General features: G+C 33.4%; 1 protein-coding gene and 1 non-coding gene across 2 annotated transcripts in view; one reads left to right on the top strand and one right to left on the bottom strand.

The window, feature by feature from the left end:
* Positions 1-237: 237 nt before the first annotated feature.
* Positions 238-428, bottom strand: LOC144434730 (U2 spliceosomal RNA). Its single transcript, XR_013480848.1, has one exon. It is a non-coding gene; the product is annotated as a U2 spliceosomal RNA (small nuclear RNA).
* Positions 429-3,693: 3,265 nt separating this feature from the next.
* LOC144433877 (polypeptide N-acetylgalactosaminyltransferase 1-like) overlaps positions 3,694-22,593 on the top strand; it is a 50,297-nt gene continuing 31,397 nt past the window's right edge. Inside the window, exon 1 of the mRNA XM_078122268.1 lies at positions 3,694-3,813. The gene's annotated coding sequence lies outside the window, so the exon portion shown is untranslated. The remainder of the gene's footprint in view (positions 3,814-22,593) is intronic.

A 22,593-nucleotide genomic window follows, 5' to 3' on the forward strand; every position in this document is an offset into this window, starting at 1 on the left:
ACGATTGATCATGGTGAAATAAAGATTCATTCATGTACCTGGTTGTGTTATCCAAAATCACATCCATAGATATGTTGAGTGCATATAGTGTGTGTATATACCTGAGTGTGTTTAAATGCGCATGTGTGTAAATATGTGCTTGTGTGCATGCATGCATGTTCATATAAACTGCAGCCACCCTACCGGTAAACGCATCACCGAGAAATGGGCTTTTATATCTATTTTTTAATTTTAAATAAGAGGTGGACCGTTCCCGGAGGTACTGCAATACCGGGTCGATCCGTGGCCAGGATGGAGCAAGCCCCTATTCCATGGCCCGTTTCCAAAAATCAGTTTAATATCGAGCTGCTCGATGAGCAGCGTATCAGATATTAAGCTGATAAGAACAGATACTACACATGATCTTAGCCAAAAGGCCGAGAAGCGATACTGATAAATGGGGCTGGTGGGACCGTATCTCAACGAACAAAACATTGTGTGCGGTTTTCGAACGGCAACACGATAATTGAATTCATTAAGTAGTATTAGTTAGTACATTACATTTGACTAAAAGTATATAAATTAGATTTATTTTACCTCTGTAACATGTACGTGAAAGTTAAATAGATTAGTTTTCTTTATTCACTTCATTTTTCCCCATATTTCTGTCGAAATTTCACATTGATGCATACGAAATATCCTCCTTTGATATGCTAATTTTACTTCCGTACATCCGGGTAATCAGTTATGAAGCGTACACCATTCACTGTAAAAACTGTATACATAAACAGTAAACCAAGCCAGATGATGATTTTTATGAGGTGAGATTAGTGCCAAAACACTTGTCTTAACATTATTTTTAGTTTACATTTTCATTTTATTCTCCCATTTTGTCTCCATTTTTATAAAAATGTGAACACAATTAGATAAAAATACAAGCAAAATAAGAGGTTGAAATAAAAATGCAAACACAATTAGATAAAAATGCAAACAAAATGAGAGGTTGAAATAAAAATGTGAACACAATGAGATAAAAATGGAGACAAAATGGGAGAATAAAATGAAAATGTAAACTAAAAATAATGTTAAGACAAGTGTTTTGGCATAATCTCACCTCATACTCTCAGTGTGTTTGCATTTTTATTTCAACCTCTCATTTTGTTTACATTTTTATCTCATTGTGTTTCCATTTTTATCTCATTGTGTTTGCATTTTTATTTCAACCTCTCATTTTGTTTGCATTTTTATCTAATTGTATTCACATTTTTATTTCAACCTCTCATTTTGTTTGCATTTTTATCTAATTGTATTCACATTTTTATTTCAACCTCTCATTGTGTTTGCATTTTTATTTCAACATCCCATTTTGTTTGCATTTTTATTTCAAGCTCTCATTTTGTTTGCATTTTCATTTCAACCTCTCATTTTGTTTGCATTTTTATCTAATTGTGTTCACATTTTTATTTCAACCTCTCATTGTGTTTGCATTTTTATTTCAACCTCTCATTTTGTTTGCATTTTTATTTCAACCTCTCATTTTGTTTGCATTTTTATCTAATTGTGTTCACATTTTTATTTGGTTGTCATTGTGTTCACATTTTTATTATCTATCTCATTATCATAATTTATGTATCTCCCTAGCCTAGAGTTGGCTTTCCTGTCAGTGTGAAATTCTTAAATTTTACACGAAATAAATACTTTCGCTATCGTTTTAGTTCGTTGGACAGATTTAGGAAGTTTTTGACACCTGTACTTAAAGGTGACTGACTCTTTGTTCAGTGTCACGCTTTCGTGAAACTTTCAATCATCCGTGATAATAAAGTACTAAGTTAAAGGGCACATGTTTCCGCGGTTAAAAATATCGTCTGGTCATCGTAGAAGTGGGGCAGCGGCCACTCCAATACTTCTAGTACAGATGGATTTGCTTCTCTGAACAGTGCCATGATATCTGAGGCATGTCAGGCACTGAATGAGGCCAGCAGCTTGCTTAGACAAGCTCTATCCGGAGGAAGAACGCCGCTACCCCCTTTGATCACATCACCCACCGTCTCTCAATCACAATCGAGCATCGGGCATGTTGGGGACTCTCCACGCAATGTCAAATCATGCCAAGCTCTATAGACACCGCCAACCCGTGCCCAGATTATGACTACAGCTACTCCAACATCGCAGACACAAGTGCTGAGGAGTGAGTTGATCGAGTAGGTGTTTTCGTTCTAGGAGTCGTCCTCCTCATGGCAGGTCTGTGAGGGCACTGCATCTGCATCCCGCTCATGGAGTCGACCAGCCGGGCGTCCAACTTGGCCACACGTTTGGGTCACGTTAGGATTGGGTTCCTACTTTGCAGGGAAAGAGGGAATTGGTGAAAGCTGGCCTTGGTGAGAAAAAATTACACATGCCTGTAAATTTAAATGGCTTGGAGGTGATTGAGTTTTTGAGTGATGCGTATCTTAAAATCGAAAATGCAGGTGGTGTAGAAATTTGCCGAACATCTCTAGGTTCAAGAAAAGTTGAGGTTATAAAATGTTCTGCAGCTATGTATGAGAGGGGGATGGGGCTCCGAACATGGACAAAATTCATCCAGGTTGTATGGTATTTTGGTTAGAGTTAACCAGCCGTGTGGTTGTTATGTACAGGTTGGAACCCTTACAATTTTGGGTTGGTTTATGTAGGGAAACTTTTAGCGATACGTTCCCGGATCGGTAATAGTTGATCCTTCTAGATGAACGTTTCGAAACCAACTATAGGGTCTCTTCATCAGTCGCAGTTTCACTTATCATACTATGGCTATGGCTATTATAGGCATATAGATATATTATGTTGTTTCCATGGACATATTTTAGTATTCAGTTCAATCGAATTTTCTACCCGATGATTGGGTGTTTTTGAGAACACAGTTGTTTCTTCATGTTCTTGAACTAATGATCTTGGGATGATAATCGAAGGGAATCATTAATTGCTAGCAGTTCATTAGCCCGTGTCAAACCATTTGTACCAGCCATTTTGTGTAAAGGATTGTGGGACAGGCCTTAAAGTATACTTATGCAACATTAAAATAATAATAATAATAAAAATGTGAACACAATTAGATAAAAATGCAAACAAAATGAGAGGTTGAAATAAAAATGCAAACACAATGAGATAGAAATGCAAACAAAATGAGAGATTGAAATAAAAATGTGAACACAATTAGATAAAAATGCAAACAAAAATGAGAGGTTGAAATAAAAATGCAAACACAATTAGATAAAAATGCAAACAAAATGAGAGGTTGAAATAAAAATGTGAACACAATTAGATAAAAATGCAAACAAAATAAGAGGTTGAAATAAAAATGCAAACACAATTAGATAAAAATGCAAACAAAATGAGAGGTTGAAATAAAAATGTGAACACAATGAGATAAAAATGGAGACAAAATGGGAGAATAAAATGAAAATGTAAACTAAAAATAATGTTAAGACAAGTGTTTTGGCACTAATCTCACCTCATATCCAGGTAGCTGCAGGTTGCTTGAGCTGTCGGTTTATTTTTTTAGGGCGCCCTCAATTAACACCACTTAGGCCACTGGAAAACACTCAGTTGTCCTAAATATGGCATTTTAGGGGGACACGTCAAACTCGCGACAAATACATACATCTAACGTATGGTTCTATCTTTATCTATAAAAATTGCGTACGTCGAACTTCGTGAAAAGACAAAACCGTACTATATTGGCGTGACAAAGCAGTACAAATTATTTCTAACAAGCTAGGGGTGCAAGTGCCGGTGAAGCGACTGACAGAAGTGTCTTGCCTACGTTGCAAGTCAAGCAATACAACACTCAATTCCGAGGTAAGTTTGAAACGTATTTCACAATCTTCATTTGATACTAAGAAGTCGGTGAAAGAAATCGATTGTTTAGGTGTTTAGCGTAAAATATCCATTGGCTAGGTTTATTTGTAAAAGATGACCACGTATGTAACATCGTGTGGCCGTTGCTGGAGGAGACTACTAATACTAACTAAAGCTACTGTACCGTGTACGAGTGTCCGGCAACGAAGGGGAACTGGCGTTTTATGAAATATTCTTGTAACATTTTGTTGTTCCTTCAATATTGAGCATCAGTATTTAATTGGTTACCAGCATATTTCACATGAGTAACTCATATTATGTAAAACGTCTGTCGTCTTATAGAAATATGGCATTGTTTATGTGAAACATTGCAAATCGCCCAAGGTTGCAACGTCACCCATCTCTATGTGGAGTGTTGACTTGGATGTGTCCATTCTGTAGACGGTGTACACGTGACTGTTTGAATCATATACAGTTTCTCTCGACTGTCCATGGATTAAAGATCCACCATGGATCTCACTAATACATTAGTAGATTAACTTATAGTCTACGTCGATGTGATTTTCGTACCGTCGTTATTTCCGAGCGTAATTTTAGTATGATAATTTGATAGTGCAGTTGGTATACAGTACTAGTACTACTAGTAGTAGTACTACTACTACTACTACTACTACTACTACTACGGTAGTGAAGCTTATTCACCATGTAGTGCACGTATGCACTACGTTACCTCTGGTAATGTATTAAAGTTAAAGGATACAATCATATTAACAGTAAGTGTGTTATGAATTACATTCTGAAATATGTTGATTCTGACATGACATAGAAAGAAGGGGTTCTCTATTATATATCTATCTACAATGTATCTATCTAATATCTATATATCTATATATATCTATCAATCTATATATAATTACATATGTACCAGAGATTACTTACACTGGTGCGTGCTTACTAGTGGTATTTTCACTGCAGTGAAATACCAAAAACATCATTGGATACCTGCATGCAAATGAGGATGCGATCTTTTGCTACACACAGCAAAATTGGCCAAGATCACTAGCACTGCAGGGTTTTGATGATTTTGATGAAAATTTGCCATTTCAGATAAAGATAGATAATAATAACAGAACCCTACCTATGCCACATTAGTTTTAGTGTGAGTACTCAGGTATTTGAATGCATGTTTATTTCTGTTGCACTTTCACTTGCTGTACGATTGTGAAAGTACAAGTACTGCAACAAGCATTCATGCAAATACCATGAGTATGCCACACTTGCACTCATATGACATGGGGTTCTGTCATTATATATACACACAATATTACTTACAGATGAAACTCCCCCAGATAATGTATAATTGAATGAAATGAAATTGTGGAAAGAAAAGTATTAGATGAGTAGGATTCTAACCCATGTCCCCTGAATACTAGTCAGAGTGCTCTAGCCAGCAGAGCTAACATGTCAACTGGTAGATTCCATGTGTCCTCCTGATGTGTACCTTTCTATTCCTATTTAGCCTTTCAATCTAAAGATCCAAATGTGAATTCAAAGGGACCCTGCCTATGGGTTACCAACATGCAGGAATTGATTTACTAAAGCAATGAGAATCACAATACATGTACATGATACATTGGCTTTTTACATTAAATACCAAATTACTATACATGTATACAGATGAAAGTCAACCAAATAATGTATAAATGAATTGAAATTGAAGAAAGAAAAGTAACATGTCTATCTGTGTGTGTGTGTGTGTGTGTGTAGTTTTTGATTTACATTATTTTCCACTCGTTACACACACACACACACACACACACAGACATACACACACACACACACACAATCAGATACATTACATATTTACCAAATCATAATAAAAATCACTCACTCACTCAATATGCTCACTTCCTTTACAATATTTAAGGCATGTTTGTTAATGTTACATGTAACTAGTTAATCTGCAGTAAAGTTGGTAATTAAAGAATTAAGGTATGTAGCAGTGAGGCAGAGCATTGACTAACACTGTAAATTTATCTTCATTTTGAAAAGTAAATACCATACTAGGTTGTTGAAATGGTTTACTCTGTGACATATGATACTGATGTGTCACACCATATTAATCCTATCACCACATGTGTATGACAGATATTGTTTCAAACTATTATGTACTATTTTGCATATTTTCATCTTGTGGGATAATGATGTAATCAGTTATTAAAGTATGTACATGTAATTATCTAAATGTACAGACACATTTGTGTTAACAGTTTGCTGTATGCGTTCACTAAATTGTACAGTGAAATTTAGTGTCAAATATTGATTTCTGAATTATTTTCATTTGTATATTTCAAACATTTTCATTGTTGCACAACCCAAGACAAATATCCTGACCAAAAACAACTGTTTTGGGTTTTTTTTTTGCCTTATGGATTGTGGTAATATGGCACCTGGCAGGATCTATTATGTACAGTGTAAACAAACCTAATACCACCATGTTGTTGTATGTACAAAATTGAACCTTATACATTGCATCCAATTATGAAGGACAAGTTATGGAGTGGGTCCTTCTCAACTTCTTTGTAAGAACAATTTGACATAAAAAATTATAAGACAGCAACTACTATGTTTTGATATGACACAGTCCCTCTGAGAAGTTGCTTGAATTTTTTGGTGATGTTTGGTTATTTTGTACACACACACACACACACACACACACACACACACACACACACACACACACACACACATATATACAATGTACATGTAGATATACTGTCAGCAATACATTTACACATACGTGTACCTGTAAAGTGTTTATGGAACACACCTAGTAAATTGTAAGTGCTCTCTCCTAGAAAATAAGATTAGATTGATAATGAGGACAACAGAACAAATAGTTACATGTATATACATGAACATATTAACATATTGGACAACCATTGAGAGAAATCAAAGGATGAAAAGCATTTTACATCATTATGTACTTAAGTTAAAGGCCTGGGATGCAATCCTAGGTTTTATCATCAGTGTTATCTTATCAGTAGCGTCATGTCATAATATAAGGATTTCATTGGATCAATAATTTGTTGTAGACCAACCTTTACCACACATAGATTTTAATCAGAACTGGGCCTTATAGATAGAGACTGTTAAACACAGCCATTTGGTAATGATGCACACATTTTGCTTAGAGGTCCAGGTACAAAATGTAGGATTAGTTTAGTATTAAAATTTAGATGTGAAAAACAGTTGTTTGGCAAAGAGAAAGTTAGTCCAGAACAAAAGATTAAAGAATAATCCCTTTGTCTCTAATAAGATGGTGCTAATGTGAATGTGAGAACCTAGCATTGAATTATGGGCCTTTAGAATTATAGATATGACTACATTCATTAACTTTTAAATTATATAGCTTCATTCATTCATGGGATAATTTATTCTTGTAATATGTAAGTTTGATGTGACAAATAAATTAAATGGCTTCATAAATTTTGTATTAATTTGTTAAACACAAGGTCAGTCAATTGCATAAATAGGGAAAGCCATTTGTGCTATTTGTGATGGAGGAATTGTTATTATTGGTACTTTGTCAACAGGGATAGTGTATATGGCTCTATAAAAATACACACTGTACATGTATACCTATATACATTTGTTTGAGGTGTGTACAACTCTGAGATGTGTGCATGTTTTTTTGTACATGTCTGAACGTTGCAGCTTTGGAAGAAGTGCTACTATAAGTAAATAAAACCTATACAAAACAGGTTTTTAAGAACAATATACAGGCATATTATACAATACATGTTTTAATGTATTGTTAATATAGAAAGATATTATTTAATAATACAAAAGTAAATGCCCCATACAGGAGTTATATTTATCACAGACAAATTGCAATTTGACTTTTATAAAGTGTTTAATTGTGTGTACATTTTCAGAAAATCTTGTTATCTTTTGATTCCCTTGCCATGTCATAGGTGATATACAGACAATAAATTATTGACTAACAGATCTGAAGGGCAGCTTATATTTACAGACAAGTGTTGTTCACAAAACTTTCTGAATCATTTGAATTTGTAGCAGCTATGTTACATACATTGTATACACATGCAAGATGAACATGTGTAGTGTGCAGCACAGCTCAATACATGTAATCATGATAATTGCTTTCTAAATGGGCTAGCAAATTGCTTTGTGCTAATTAACACTGGGGTGGCACCAATACATTGTACCCCATGCTATCAGCATGTGTTAGCACCTGGAATGGTTGATTTCTGCACTGGCCTAATCTTGTGTTAATATGAGGCTGAAAGTGAAACCAGGCTGTAGGAAATTGGAAAGTGATGCATGAGCTATGTTGTACACCACCCTGTAAATGGAAACATGGTAAAGCAAATGTAATTGATAACTTTCCATTTCCTGAACCAACAATGTAAAGTCCAGTGTGAACAGTGAACCCACAGAGGAATACAGACTCAGCACCTTAAACATTTTGAGAAGTTTGCTCAGTGTAGATACTTCAAGAATACTCAAACAATTTTAGTTTTACATTTAGTAATTATTGCTGAAGAAGCATTAGAACAACAATTACATGTACATTGTACATTTAATTTAGTAAAGTAGATAAAATATCCCAGAAGGTTTACAATCATGGTAATGGGAAATTATAAAAATTTCACCATATTTTCCACTCTCTGTTGCCAGTTTTGTAAATTGTAACAACATTGCAGTCGGTAAATGTACATAGTTTTAAATTTGGCAGGAATATAAAAGACATGGAAAAGATGAAGTAAGAGTATATATGTACTAAGTACATGTAGTCAATTTCCAATTCTACATTGTACTATAGTACATACTGATGAGAATGCAGTAACTGAATTATACATAGATACAAACTTGATATGAAATCCGTAAACACATCTCAATACATGATTGATAACAATTTCAATCACAACCTCATGTTTTTAGATTAGAAGGTTTTCAGTCAGAATATGATGAGGTCAGACTGACTACATGTAAGTGTCAGAGAGAGCAAGAGGTTGCCATCATAAGATAGTCTACAAAGATTTGTTAAGTTTATTTATTTGCTGTAACTGTGTAATGTCTTATCTTTCACTGTAATACTACTAAATTAGCATACATGTACCTCTTACTTAATTTAATCACTATAACCAAACTCAACTCATTAGCCAAAGTAAATGCATCAATTAACATTCTCAATTCCAAGCATTACAAAAACACAACTCTGTATTTTGTACAAGATACTTTGAAGGTCAGTCTATGTAGATTCATTTTAATTTGTAAATATTTAATGTGTACTTGTATCATAACATGTATGTGATCAAAGGATTCTTTATCTTGTATATGATATTAAATTTCCATAGATACCGTAAGTGTTGTGGATTAAGTACTAAAGTTGTGGATTAAGTACTAAGTACCTTACAGTTACACTAAAATTCATCATGAGCTGCTAAAAAAGTCATTTTTAGAGTCAAACTTGTACCATGATTAGAAACAGAACTATTGACAAATCATAATATTCAAAGAACAATAATTGATGGGCTGTTTAATTTTTGGAGTAAAATAGATTTTGTGTAATTACTGTTTAAAGTGGAACAAATGACCTGTATGTATTGTACATGTATGATACATTAAATGTAATGTACATCATATATGCACATCATGGATCATTTCTGCAATATTCAACCATTTTTCGCAATCTAAAGATGAATACGTGTAAAAGAGCAAAATTGGGGTATATACATTTATGTATGTAGGTACATATTTTTAACTGTGTATAGATAATGAAAACAATGTTGTGTATCAGCTACTGTACATGTAGTTGATACAGAACAGTCATGTCATGGTAGTATGAAAATCAAGTGTACCAGTAACATGTCCAGTTATATATAAAATAGACACATCCTCTGACTTCTAACCTTGGAATGATGACCTCAGAGCATCACCATAAAAACCAGTTTGGTTACCCTATTACAGAATATTACCATAGAAACCATTTGTTTTCCTAGTCACTCATACAATAAACATTCAATATAAGTACATGTATTCTCATTTTAGGATCATAAACCTATTTAGTAAAATTGCATATTAGATTTAAAGTATTAATTTGTATTTATATTTATTGATATTAAATTAAATGTACTGTGCCAAATTTTAACGGCATTTATATTCATTTTCCATTTCTTTCTATATATTATATATATATTCTGGTATATCAGTGTTTTAGTCTTCAATTGTGTATGTTTATTTGCATAATTATAAATTGTATGTTTGTTTCGTGGGGTGAAGTTAAAGAGAACTACTAGTATCTAAATGCAGACAGTAAAGTTTTATTGGATTGAATATGAAGAACACAGTACATTGTAGTTATGGTTTGGTTTTAAGTACATTGCATGATGACAACAGATGAAGTACATACATGATAACTTATCTAAAATGTTGCCAACTGTCAAGTAGTATACAGTGACCTTGGTCAAGTACATCTGTGGTAGTAAATTATATTATTTTTGTACATGTGGTAGACATTATTGCTGCCTGTATGTACTGTATGTACATCATGGTAGCCACTATCTCAAACTATCCAAACCACTAGATATCAGAGATAAGAACACAAGTGTCTGAACAAGCGAACAGTGTCTTGATTATTTTTTGATAGTAAAAAATGTACATGTACAATGTACTACCAAACCAGAGTGACTATAGTCTTATAGAGTTTCAATTACACAACACAGTTTTTTTTGTTGCAAATGACATAAAACAAAATACAGACACTGACAGCACATAAGCATATAATTTATAAAGTGACACATTTTATCTCAGTGAACACAAATTAACATCACTGTAGGATTAAACAAGGAAGATTTATACATAAAAAACTGTTTATTTGTGTTCTCAGTGAGATACAATGTCACATTTTGTGTGTGTGTGTGTGTCTGTGTGTGTGTGTGTGTCTGTGTGTGTGTGTGTGTGTGTGTGTGTGTGTGTGTGTGTTATCAGTGCCTGTAATTTGATTGTATAAATTCATAGCAAAAAACGTGATATATAAATAACATTGTGCCACCCAATTTAAACTCTATTGTCTTTCTGATTTGGTAGTAAGTTGTCTTTCTGATTTGGTAGTAAGTTGTATATAAACATCTGACCATAATTTTGGGGAAAACTTTCTGTAAAACAGGAAAGGCAACTCAGGTATGTTTTACTCACTTTTCATTGTAATTTATTGGGAAACCATTAAAATTCACATACAAACATTATGATGTATCATTGTATGATTGTCACCAATATGACTAAGGAAAACTTACAAATACAGGAAATCATTGGAACTGAATATTTTTTTACACAAAAAAATAAAATTATACATGAAATCAATAATTATTCAATCACCTAAAGCAAGTATACCCCTTGTTCTAATAACCCAGAAACTTTGTTACTTCGACATGAATCATGTGTCTTGCTTGACAGACTTTGTCTAGATAGCCAAGTCTCTAGGCTATATTGTACATGTATGTTCTGGGTACAAAATATCCTTTGTGTTTTTGTGAGAGATGATACATGTACATGTATGCAAGTAGGCAAAGTTTACCCACAGACATTGTATCTGACATAAAGATGAGAGTACAAGGTATAGAAATCTGTGCTTGATGACCAGATTTACATGTACCTCTTCTGTTACCAGAGTTACCAAACTGTGGCATACATGTAAACACTTTAAAGTTGTACTCTGGTGAAATACATGTACTGTATGTAAAGGGAGGTGACAAGTTAGTGTATCTTAGCTTATTTGTGGTAACAGCTTACGGGTTTCGAGTTTGAAACCAACATAACCACAGGAAAACCATAACATTTGGAGTGTGTAACTGTAGAGGTTTATTGGTTGTAAATATGGTAGCTTGATGTGAGATTAGAAGTTTAAGGCTGATTATTTATTTAAGATTATTGGCTTGACAATACATGTACATTACATATGTTGATTAATTTACATACATGTAATTATGTATGAATGATGCACTGTTTATGTTGACTACATGTAGCTGAGAAAGTGATTGGAGAATTTATGATTTTTATGTGTGAATAATACACTACAGTAGTCTGAAAAAAACAACCTTATATAGCTTTGCAAGCGATCTGATGTTGTAATACTTTTCATAATACCATCTTTTACTAAGTTTTAGTTATCTGATTGTGTACATTACACGATTCAGTGGATGTATGTATTATCCATTGATGCCACTGTTTGCTATGGATAAGATTATCCTGGCCCAGCTGTTGTAGTCAGTGATGTGAAAGTATTTCTGCTTTCAAGCATGAAAATGCTACACGTATGTCACCTGGACATCTCTCTAACAAAATGATTAGTTTTACCATCGAAATACAGATAGGTGTACATTGTGATGAAGTGATAGTATTAAATCATAACTTTTGGCTTACAATTATATATATTTCTGTAAATAGAATTTGCATTTCAGCAACTCAGAATAAGAAAGTGAGATACATTACATGTACATGTAGACTGTGTCCCGGCTACCACATTTGATGACAGTCACTACAAAAAAAACCACACTATCCCTGATTGATGTCATTTTATGGTAGAGTAGAGAAGATTGCTAACTTAAAGGGTTATGTTTCAATCCCAGGTCATCGCATTCATGTTTTATATCTTAATACGGATTAATTCAGATTATTCTTTTGTTGTGGATCAACTTTTTTCTGTAACTTTGCCAGCCAACCATAATTCACACCTACATGTACGTCTGTAGCTTTGCCAGCCAACCATAATTCACACCTACATGTACGTCTGTAGCTTTGCCAGCCAACCATAATTCACACCTACATCTGTAGCTTTGCCAGCCAACCATAATTCACACCTACATCTGTAGCTTTGCCAGCCAACCATAATTCACACCTACATCTGTAGCTTTGCCAGCCAACCATAATTCACACCTACATCTGTAAACTGAGATTTGCATTTTGTGACTATTTTTTGTACAATGAAAATTATGTCTTAATTATTAATGTAATTTTATAATAGTATATCTTAATGCCTAGTGAGAACTCTACCTGTTGATAGATATACTATGTAGTTGTACAATGAATAATACATGTACAAAGATACAAATTTACATGTTATATATTCATAGGGCCACTTCAGATTAGGATTAAAATCTAGGTGTGAAAAACTATTGTTTGGCAAAGCTTAGAAAAATGTTGGTCTTGAACAAAAGAATACATCCCATGTAATACTTGTGACTCCATTGCAAAAACCTAGGATTGAAACACTGGCCTTTAAATATGACAATTGACATGGATCATACATACAAATGTGTATACTGTACAGAATGTCCAAAATAGGATTCTGGAAATTTACCCACATAATCAAGACAAAGTACAGTATGTACAAATGTATACAAAACAAAATGTTTGGGGGTTTTTTTGAATATGGTACACATGTACATGTACTACATTTTATGTACATTGTACTAGTACATCTATTTGTGTCATGGGCATTACCAGCATTTTCAAAAAAAAACCATGGGTTCTAATAATATAAACAAACATGTCACATTGTGCCCTAGCCAGGACATTGGCTGATTTTACAGGCTATGTTCACTATATATATATACACACAATGATGAAAAGAAACCAGGAGAAAAATATTAAAACATTCAGTTTGGCATATATACATTACATGTATATAGTAAACTCCTACTGCACAAATGTAGATTGCAAGTTAGTTCTACTGTGGTCATACATGTACATAAATACATGTACGTGTATGTGTACACATTTTGTTGTAAAATCAGTATATGTACATGCATGTAGCTCAGCTATACATCATACATTTTGTAACATGTGTAGTTGTGTACAAAATTAATGTGTAAAACACTTAATGTGTATGTGTCTTTATATGTGATGTGTACATATATGTGTCTTTGTATGTGATGTGTACATGTATGTGTCTTTGTATGTGATGTGATGTGTACGTGTCTTTGTATGAGATGTGTACGTGTCTTTGTATGAGATGTGTATGTGTCTTTGTATGTGATGTGTATATGTGTGATGTGGCAGGTTGATATATGCTGATAATTGCCAGATGATACATCTAGTAGTTGCATGTGACATTGTGTTTGTGGGTTTATTAAAAGACTGGTACATAAATACCATGTAATCATAGTAGGAACATTGGACAAGTAACAGCATGTAGTTTTCTTCAAAATACTGTTTTAGATAAGCACTAATACTAGTAGTGATAAAGGATATAGAAAAAAAGTTATGTGGAAAATATGAATTGTTCATGGTTCCAAGAACCTTAACCAATAGGACATTAACCTTTGGTATGGTACATGTAAATTAGAAATGAATGTGACATTTTGATTGATTTAAAGACATTGACATGACCAGGAGCCCTTGTGACCAGTATCTCTTGTGACCAGGAGCCCTTGTATACCAAAACATCTAATTTGTCATTCCAAAGTAACTACATTTGAATATTTATTGTCATTCAGTGTAAGATGTGGTTAAAATGAATTTCCCAAAGTATACAGTCTCCATGCCAACATGGCTGCCAATGTAGTCTCTGAAAAGAAAGATCTGAAAGATTCTATGAAGGATAGCACTAGACTAAAAGTGTATTTCATTGACAGTGAAATGAAAGGGAGGCTTGTACATTCTCAGATCAAATGAATCCTGTACTACATGTAGATATCACATATTTCAAACATGTCAACCATTCAAAGTTACAATCTTAAAACTTGTAATGAACATTAGCATAACGTGTACATATACACATGGTACAAGTAGCTTTCATAATATTTTCACATAATGCATGATAGTTGTACATCCCCAAATATAGCATTGAATGAGTGATGTACATAGTACAAATGTAGTATAAACAGTACGCATCTACCGAGTTATTCTTCAAGCTGGACAACTGAACAGCAGGGATTTCAGGCTATGGATTCTACTACTCTACTCACAACACACTACATGTATGACTCATGTGTCTCTCTAACCAGTTACTGTATCTCCAATTATACCACCATGCACAAGCCAAGTTATTATCTTTCAACAGAAAATATGGATTGTACGCGGGTTGTTTCACACCACGACAACCCGTGTCTATCACACTTCTACTGCAGAGCTTCTAAACTTTTGAAACTGCCATTATTTTTCCTTGTTTTCATGCTTGAGGTATAATTATATTAGTATTATTACTCCCAATATTTGTTTTTATTTAGCCAGAAAACACTTGTGACAATAATGTACATTGTATGAGTTGTCACAATCTGATTAAAATCGGATATAGTGTACACTTTATGATTTCTTGTTGTCAGTCAGTGTTATACTTACTGTGGTTTGTTCATTTGTAAGTACTCATTTATACGGTACATGTATATCTGACATAATATCATAGGTTTTCCTCCAACCCAATCTTGTAATTAAGAGTAGCAAAGTGTACACTACATGTACATAAGATATTAATCAGCTTGGGTTTGTCATTGCATTCATCTAGGGGATGTAGTGACAAGGCCCCTTAAGTCATTCATAATTTCCCTGGCTGAATGAAGGAAAATATTGGGAAATAATTATATCGAAAAGTAATAGTTCCAGTCCACATGGACATGACCATGTAATTAGCCTGGATTCCAAACTGTACGGTAAATGTATTCTCCGATTGACTTTGAACATAGCATTTAATAAATTGTCTGTCAGAAATGAGTCAAGGATGTGCAGGATGAGGTCCATTACACTGAACATGTACATGTACAACTGAACATCATGGATTTAAGGTTAGGGATGCTACTCCAACCTAGCAGTGTTTAAAACTGCCACGTGTATGAAATGAATACATGTACCCTGCAAAGTGACTATTGAATCAGTCGGCTATTTCTGTTTACAGATAGATTGTGGATAATAACATTTCCACTACTTCAACTGTGTCATATTTGTTCTACTTTTTTAACAACAACATCAAAATTAATGAATTTGTGATTCATTCTGATAAAAAGAGGTAAACTTCTTTTTCTCAGTCATTTTTGCTTGTATACATTGGAATGCAGACTGTGTGTAGATCCGTAACTTGGACAAACATGAGTCACTCGCTAGTACATTTACACTTACTGTAGCAGAATCCACTACAACTACATGTACATGTAAGTTAATTAGCCAGTTTGTATGCTACAGAGTGTTAAACAACACAGATTTAGTGAAACTGTACATGGTAATTTATACCTGTACATGTACATTATCTATCTGGCTGAATTACATGTACATTCTGTTGTCTAACTTTGTCTGATGTCACCTGTGTATCTACATTTGTATATTGCACCAATCTACATTGTACAGGTATCAGACATGTATTTGTCTATTAATCATGATCTATCTATCTATCTATCTATCTATCTATCTATCTATCTATCTATCTATCTATCTATCTATCTATCTATCTATCTATCTATCTATCTATCTATCTATCTATCTATCTATCTATCTATCTATCTATCTATCTGTCTGTCTGTCTGTCTGTCTATCTACATACATACTGGTACATGTACAAAATGTATACATGTGTACATATGCATTTTGTATATGTATACAGTTGCCATAATCAGTAATTAATATGTTTACATATGTACACCACTTTGTATGATTTTATGTATACATAACAATGTTATTTGGATAGATTTTACTTTCAAAATACTAGTATTTATTTGTTTACATGATGGTCTTAGTAACTTCTAATACAAATGTTTTATATTATCAAATGTGTTTTTATTAGACTCAATCCTTGTGGGTTTCTAACAGCTGTTGTGTCATCATTTATTCTCTCTTCATTCACACCAGGTGACAGATTGCTCTATTTTGAAACCAATATTGATGTAATAAAGAGAATGCTAGTAAAACTAATGTACATCATTGGAGACATCAACAGCTGCAAGGAATGAATGAATGAATGAATCAGTCAGTGAGTCAGTCAGTTAATCAATCAATCAGTCAGTCAGTGAACAAATTCAATGTGTAACACACCTGTATATTATACATGTATACTTTGTGATTTGTCAATATGTGGTCAAGTGGTATGTAGAATTTTTACACTGTTCAACGCAAGTGACGTTTACCGGTCATTAATTTTTGTGGTGATGCCAGTATGGGCATCCTCCCTAAAAACTAATGACTGATGATGTCATACAGTACATGTATGTGCATGTGTACATGTTTTCAGATGAATATGGTCACCTGCGTGTTGAGTAGACGCTAGTGTAGAAACTTCACGGCTTTTACAATTTTCGGAAGACAGTGTGCCAGGAAGGATTTGGATTGAACGAAGTTGGTAATTATTAACGGAGTGTCTCGTGACCGGTGCCTGTCAGCAGCACAACGTGCTCGTTACAGGTTCGGGATTTTTACTGAATCAATTTGGGGTGTATTGATATGAAAAACACACTCTGATTACCTTTGAAAACGATTGCCTTCGTACCCTGAATACACATACATGTACATATAACTTTCAATAAATGTCTAAATCGTGAGCAAGCGTGAAACTGACATGATGGGGCTGGGAGTACATATCATTCGCCGATACATGATGTGTGATGTATTTGTATTTTTTTCAACCTAAACCAGTTGTTCTATATTGCCTTGTAACAATTATTGTTGTTGTAAAGATTCAGTTTACTTCATCGTATATTGTAGTATACATTCTTTTAGTGGGCTGAGTACACATGTATTGTATCATGACAAGTTGAGAAAAACACGTCTACGTATGTAATACAGCAGGTCGACGTCAACATGTGTGCTAGTACTATAGTAGAAGTAGAACTGACCCATTGGAAATAGGCGTTCACTTTTCTCACGTTGTTGTTCACCTGTCACCAGCATGATGTACTGGTGACTGGTGTCTGTCAGCAGACTTCACCAATTATTAAATGAGTAAACTTTTGCAGATTCTTTCAATCAGTTTGCCTTCTTTGAAAACAGGGTAGCATGGATTCCAGATGACAGAATTAATTTAGGGAAGTGCTGTGTCAGTTTAATACATGTATGGTGATTTTTTGAAAATAGAGGATGTTTAAAATATGTTGTACCAATTTAACAGTCTGAAAACTAAATTCTTGTATAAAGCACATTTGTACATGTACATGTATGTATTTTATACAGTGCTACAGTGCCATTATTTTGTATAATTTAGAATCAACATTTTCTTACACATAAACAGTGAGGAAATACATACATGTACATGAACATGGTACTGTAATGAAAGTCTCTAGTTCTCTCTATGTTAGTGATGTCCATGTCTGAAATAAATGCCTCATTAGGTACATGCACTGTCATTCTTGTCTGCTGACATAATGCCATGATTGATTGCTTACTATGTGACCTGGATTACTCACCAGACACTAACTTGTCTGTAAATAAATGTACAATTTTCCCAGTTTTGTCCAAATGTAACTACATGTATATCAAAACTACATACAGCATTTTACATGTATCATTTTACGATGGAAAGGTAACGTGTACAATACATGTACATGTAGAAGTGGCAATATGATTATAAACAAAAGAACATATTTTGATTATTTAGAATTGAAAATTATTATTCCGACCAATATGTACATGTACATGTATCAAGAGTAACATTTTGTGTTTCTTGGAAATGACAGTCCTACATGTACAATGTACATTTTGTTGCTGCCACATCGTTAGTGGACCAATGACATTTAAGAAATACATGTACATTGTATGATAATATTGGGGATGGGGACTCTTCATATTCACTATATATTCACTTATAATTGCATGCCAAAGTTATTGTTATTCATAGTATTTGTGTCTATTTGCAAGGAGTCAGATGTGAAGTATGGTACTATTAGAAAACAATTGAGCTTTCTGTACAAAAATGTATCAAATGTAATTGGTACATACATGTACATCATGTATTGTACTTCAATATGACATTCAAATAAAATTTGAAACACTGTAAAGTAAACACTATTAAATCTCTACCTGGGTACAAGTTGCCTAAAGTTACAAGTTGGTATCTGCATCTAGAAAAATAATTGTAACATTTGGTTCTTTGGACATATGCAGTATTTTGTGATTAAGGGTTTTCAAGTATCGAATTTAGTGTAGAATCTATGATAAAAGAAATTCAGAATGCACATTTCTGTAGACATGTACATGTACATTGGAAGTGAAAAAGTACTCAAAAGTGCTGTACAGATCTTCATGTATGGTACAACCCTTCACAATACCTCAACATTAAGCATAGGATTAGATCCTTCACATAACAGTTGTACTACAAGGTACATGTACACTGTACCCAGCATGGTTGACTGAGGCATAAGGCTACAGTGGTATTAGCATGGATTATAAGGATCAGTTGCCCAGTTACTTTAAACAGACCTTTTAATAACATGTCATCAGAAATAAGATCAACTGTGTGTAACAATGTAACAAATACATACTAATCTAGTAATTGTGCAGTTTTAACTTTGTGCCTACACATACATGTGTACCTTTTCAAATTCATAGAAAGGAAGTCAATATATGTTGCTTAATTCAATATTAAGGATATACAGTGTACAAGAACATAATTCTAGTTTGATGTAAATGTATTAATGCAGAGATGATAACCAGGAGTAAAATAAGGGAGTATAGTTACAATAAATTGTACAGTACTATTTATATAATAATTGATTTGTATCATAATGTATTGAGTATTCAATGCCCAGTTCAATTAATGACTTGGGGCTATTTTACATTTGAATAATTAAAATGCTAAATGTCACTAGTGTCTGAATCCATGCATGAATAAGGCTGGCAGTAATGTAAAGATGAAAACAGGAAGCGTACGGTTTTGCACATTGTATATTCAAATATGTACATGTGAACAGTATGGTTTATCATTAAAAGTATAAGTTGTACTAGCTTCAGTTATAATCAGTCATTGTAGAATTGTGAAAATACAACCATATGTTATAAAAAATGAATTGCCATAGGGTGACTGATCCTCCAATTGCCTACATTTACATTTAGTTACATATACATGTATATACTACAAATGTATACATGTACATGTATTAAGTTATAAGTTTGTTCATCATTGTAGTTAGGTATTATTCTCTAATATTTTTCTTTGTTCAGCCATTGAAGGAAAGTATGAGTGACCTATAGGGGCCTTGTCACTACAAGTTGTTACATTTGAATGCAAAAAGTAGTGGGCAACAATATAATAATATGTTATTCCCCAATATTTTTCTTCATTCGGCCAAGGAAAATATGAGTGACCTAAGGGGCCTTTGTCACTACTCCTCTAGTGACTAGTAGTGACAACCCTTGGGTCATGAGTATTTTCTGGCTGAATGAAGAAAACTATTGGAAAATAACATAATTATACCAATGCAAATAATATCAAAGAAAAATCAGGGAAAGTAATGACAGTTTTGAACATTTTGTCACATATTTGGAACACAACAGAACCAGTGACATAGACACACATACATGTAGTTGTGACATAGATGTACATGTACAATATAGACACATGTTGTCGTGACGTAGAACGACCGGAGTATTTTATATTCCATATTTTATGTTCAACTTGGCTTATGCGTGGTATAATGAAGGTAATGTAGTGAAAGAGATTTCAACACAATGAAAGAAAGAAATATCCTGGTTGTAAACTTGTGAAAGAGGAATCATTTACTAGAAAATTTGTATTCATAAGACATGCACATGTATGTGATTTAATATCTCTCACTGCAGCACTTCTCAATCTTTTGTACAGTCATTACAATGTACACTATGAAGCTACATGTAGTTGAATTTCTGTGAAAAGAAAAGTAATTGTTGAATTTTATATGCCATGTGTAAATATTGTATGCATACATGAATGATGTAGAGCACAACTGTGTGTCTGCACACATACATTGTACATGTAGATGTAATTCAAGAAGTTCATTCAAATTAACTACATCATGTAATTATAGTAATTCGTTGTTTATTTTGGAGTACAGATAATATTGGAGTGGATATACAGTGACATACATTCATGAATTTACATACATCAGTGTAGTCAGTAATTTAAGTGTTCATAAAAAATAAATTCTGTGAGTAGTTACATTGTTTGTTCTGTTTATGAACATATTGTAGCTTCCTACCTACACGTACACAATATCACCGTCAACCATACATTTCTAACCCCCAAATATTTTGAAGAAATAATTTAATAATTTGGAAATATTTGTCTTCAGTATTTATAGTGTGACAGAACTTGATTTCTTGCATAGAACTGGAGAGAACTACCCATGAAAAGTAGCTTGAGCTCTTTGAAATATTTGGGTTAGAAATGGTATGGTACGCGATGATATTATGTACAGGCAGAACCTCAGTGTAAAGTTCCTACCTACATATATGTATAATACAAATGTATATATAAAATTCTGTACATGATGTGCATGATATATTTGTACCTTACTCATCTTGGCAAAAACCCTTTGATTACTATAGAAAATTATTCCAAATAGAGAAGGCATTGTTATATCAGAACCAATTATATGTTGAAATTACATTTTTACCATTGATGTCTAAACATAGTTTGATCTAGGGAATGACAGAATCCTCATAGTGTTACATCACTAACAAAGACAATAGCCGTACTTACATTACAACACTTCCCATATCTCTGCATTTTGTCTACATGCTTCCAATAAACATTTCTATTTTCTATTTTCTCATTCAAATCCATATACACACTTAGTATGCATAATTCGGTGATTTTGCCTGAATTTAGCAATGTCTCTAGGCAATTATAGACTGGACAATTTTGGTAAAACTTGCATAAAACTTTTTGTATAAGTATTTCCATATGTACATTATAACCATGATTTTTGGCTCAAAACTTTGTATGGGGAACTCAGGTAGATTTGATATATACACTACCATTGAAAACATTCAGAGAGGGGTTGATGGGGGTGGAGGAGGGGGAGGGGGGTACAATATCTGGAATAAGATTCAGGAAAACAATTTTAAAAAATCAAAGCAGTGTGAATTGGGATAATGTACATGTACATTGTATATTCAATCACTTTATTTAAACAGTGCCTAGTCAATTAAATTATGTACAAATATACATAGTTACGTATAAACTTAATAAAGCTGGCTGGCCGGATAGTCATGGACATACATTGTATGCATATACAATGTAATTCTGAGTTGTCAGTGTAAAAATTCAATTTAGTCAGATTGCACCAGAATACAATATTTAAATTATGGTACACGTACATCTCCCCAGTACTCAAGGTACGGTTGGATGAAACCAAATGAAGGAATTAATTATTTGCTTCAAATTAGAAGTGTATTAGTTTCTACAACCACATAGATACACTATCCATTCTGTAATTGGATTTGAGAATTAGTGTATTGTGTATGTGCGATGTATTGTTAGGCAAATTAGTTGAGTTATAAATATTTTAATAAAATATGCAAATTAGTTAAATTTGTCATACATCTGTGGAGAGTACTGAATTTTATGCTAAATGTGATGTATAGTAAGTATATACAGACTTATACATATGGCTTACATTTGTTATTTATATACAACATGTGCATTCATTCAGTTCTATTACTATACCATGCTGATATGTACAATGTACATATGAAAGTCAGCATAGATAAAACAATTTGACTTGTTCATACACATGATACAGAAATAGAGACTTTCTCCCATATACCTACATATACATGTACATGTAAATGCAAAGACTG

This window comes from Glandiceps talaboti, chromosome 4 (genome assembly GCF_964340395.1).
Source record: "Glandiceps talaboti chromosome 4, keGlaTala1.1, whole genome shotgun sequence".
Classification (NCBI taxonomy): domain Eukaryota; kingdom Metazoa; phylum Hemichordata; class Enteropneusta; family Spengelidae; genus Glandiceps; species Glandiceps talaboti.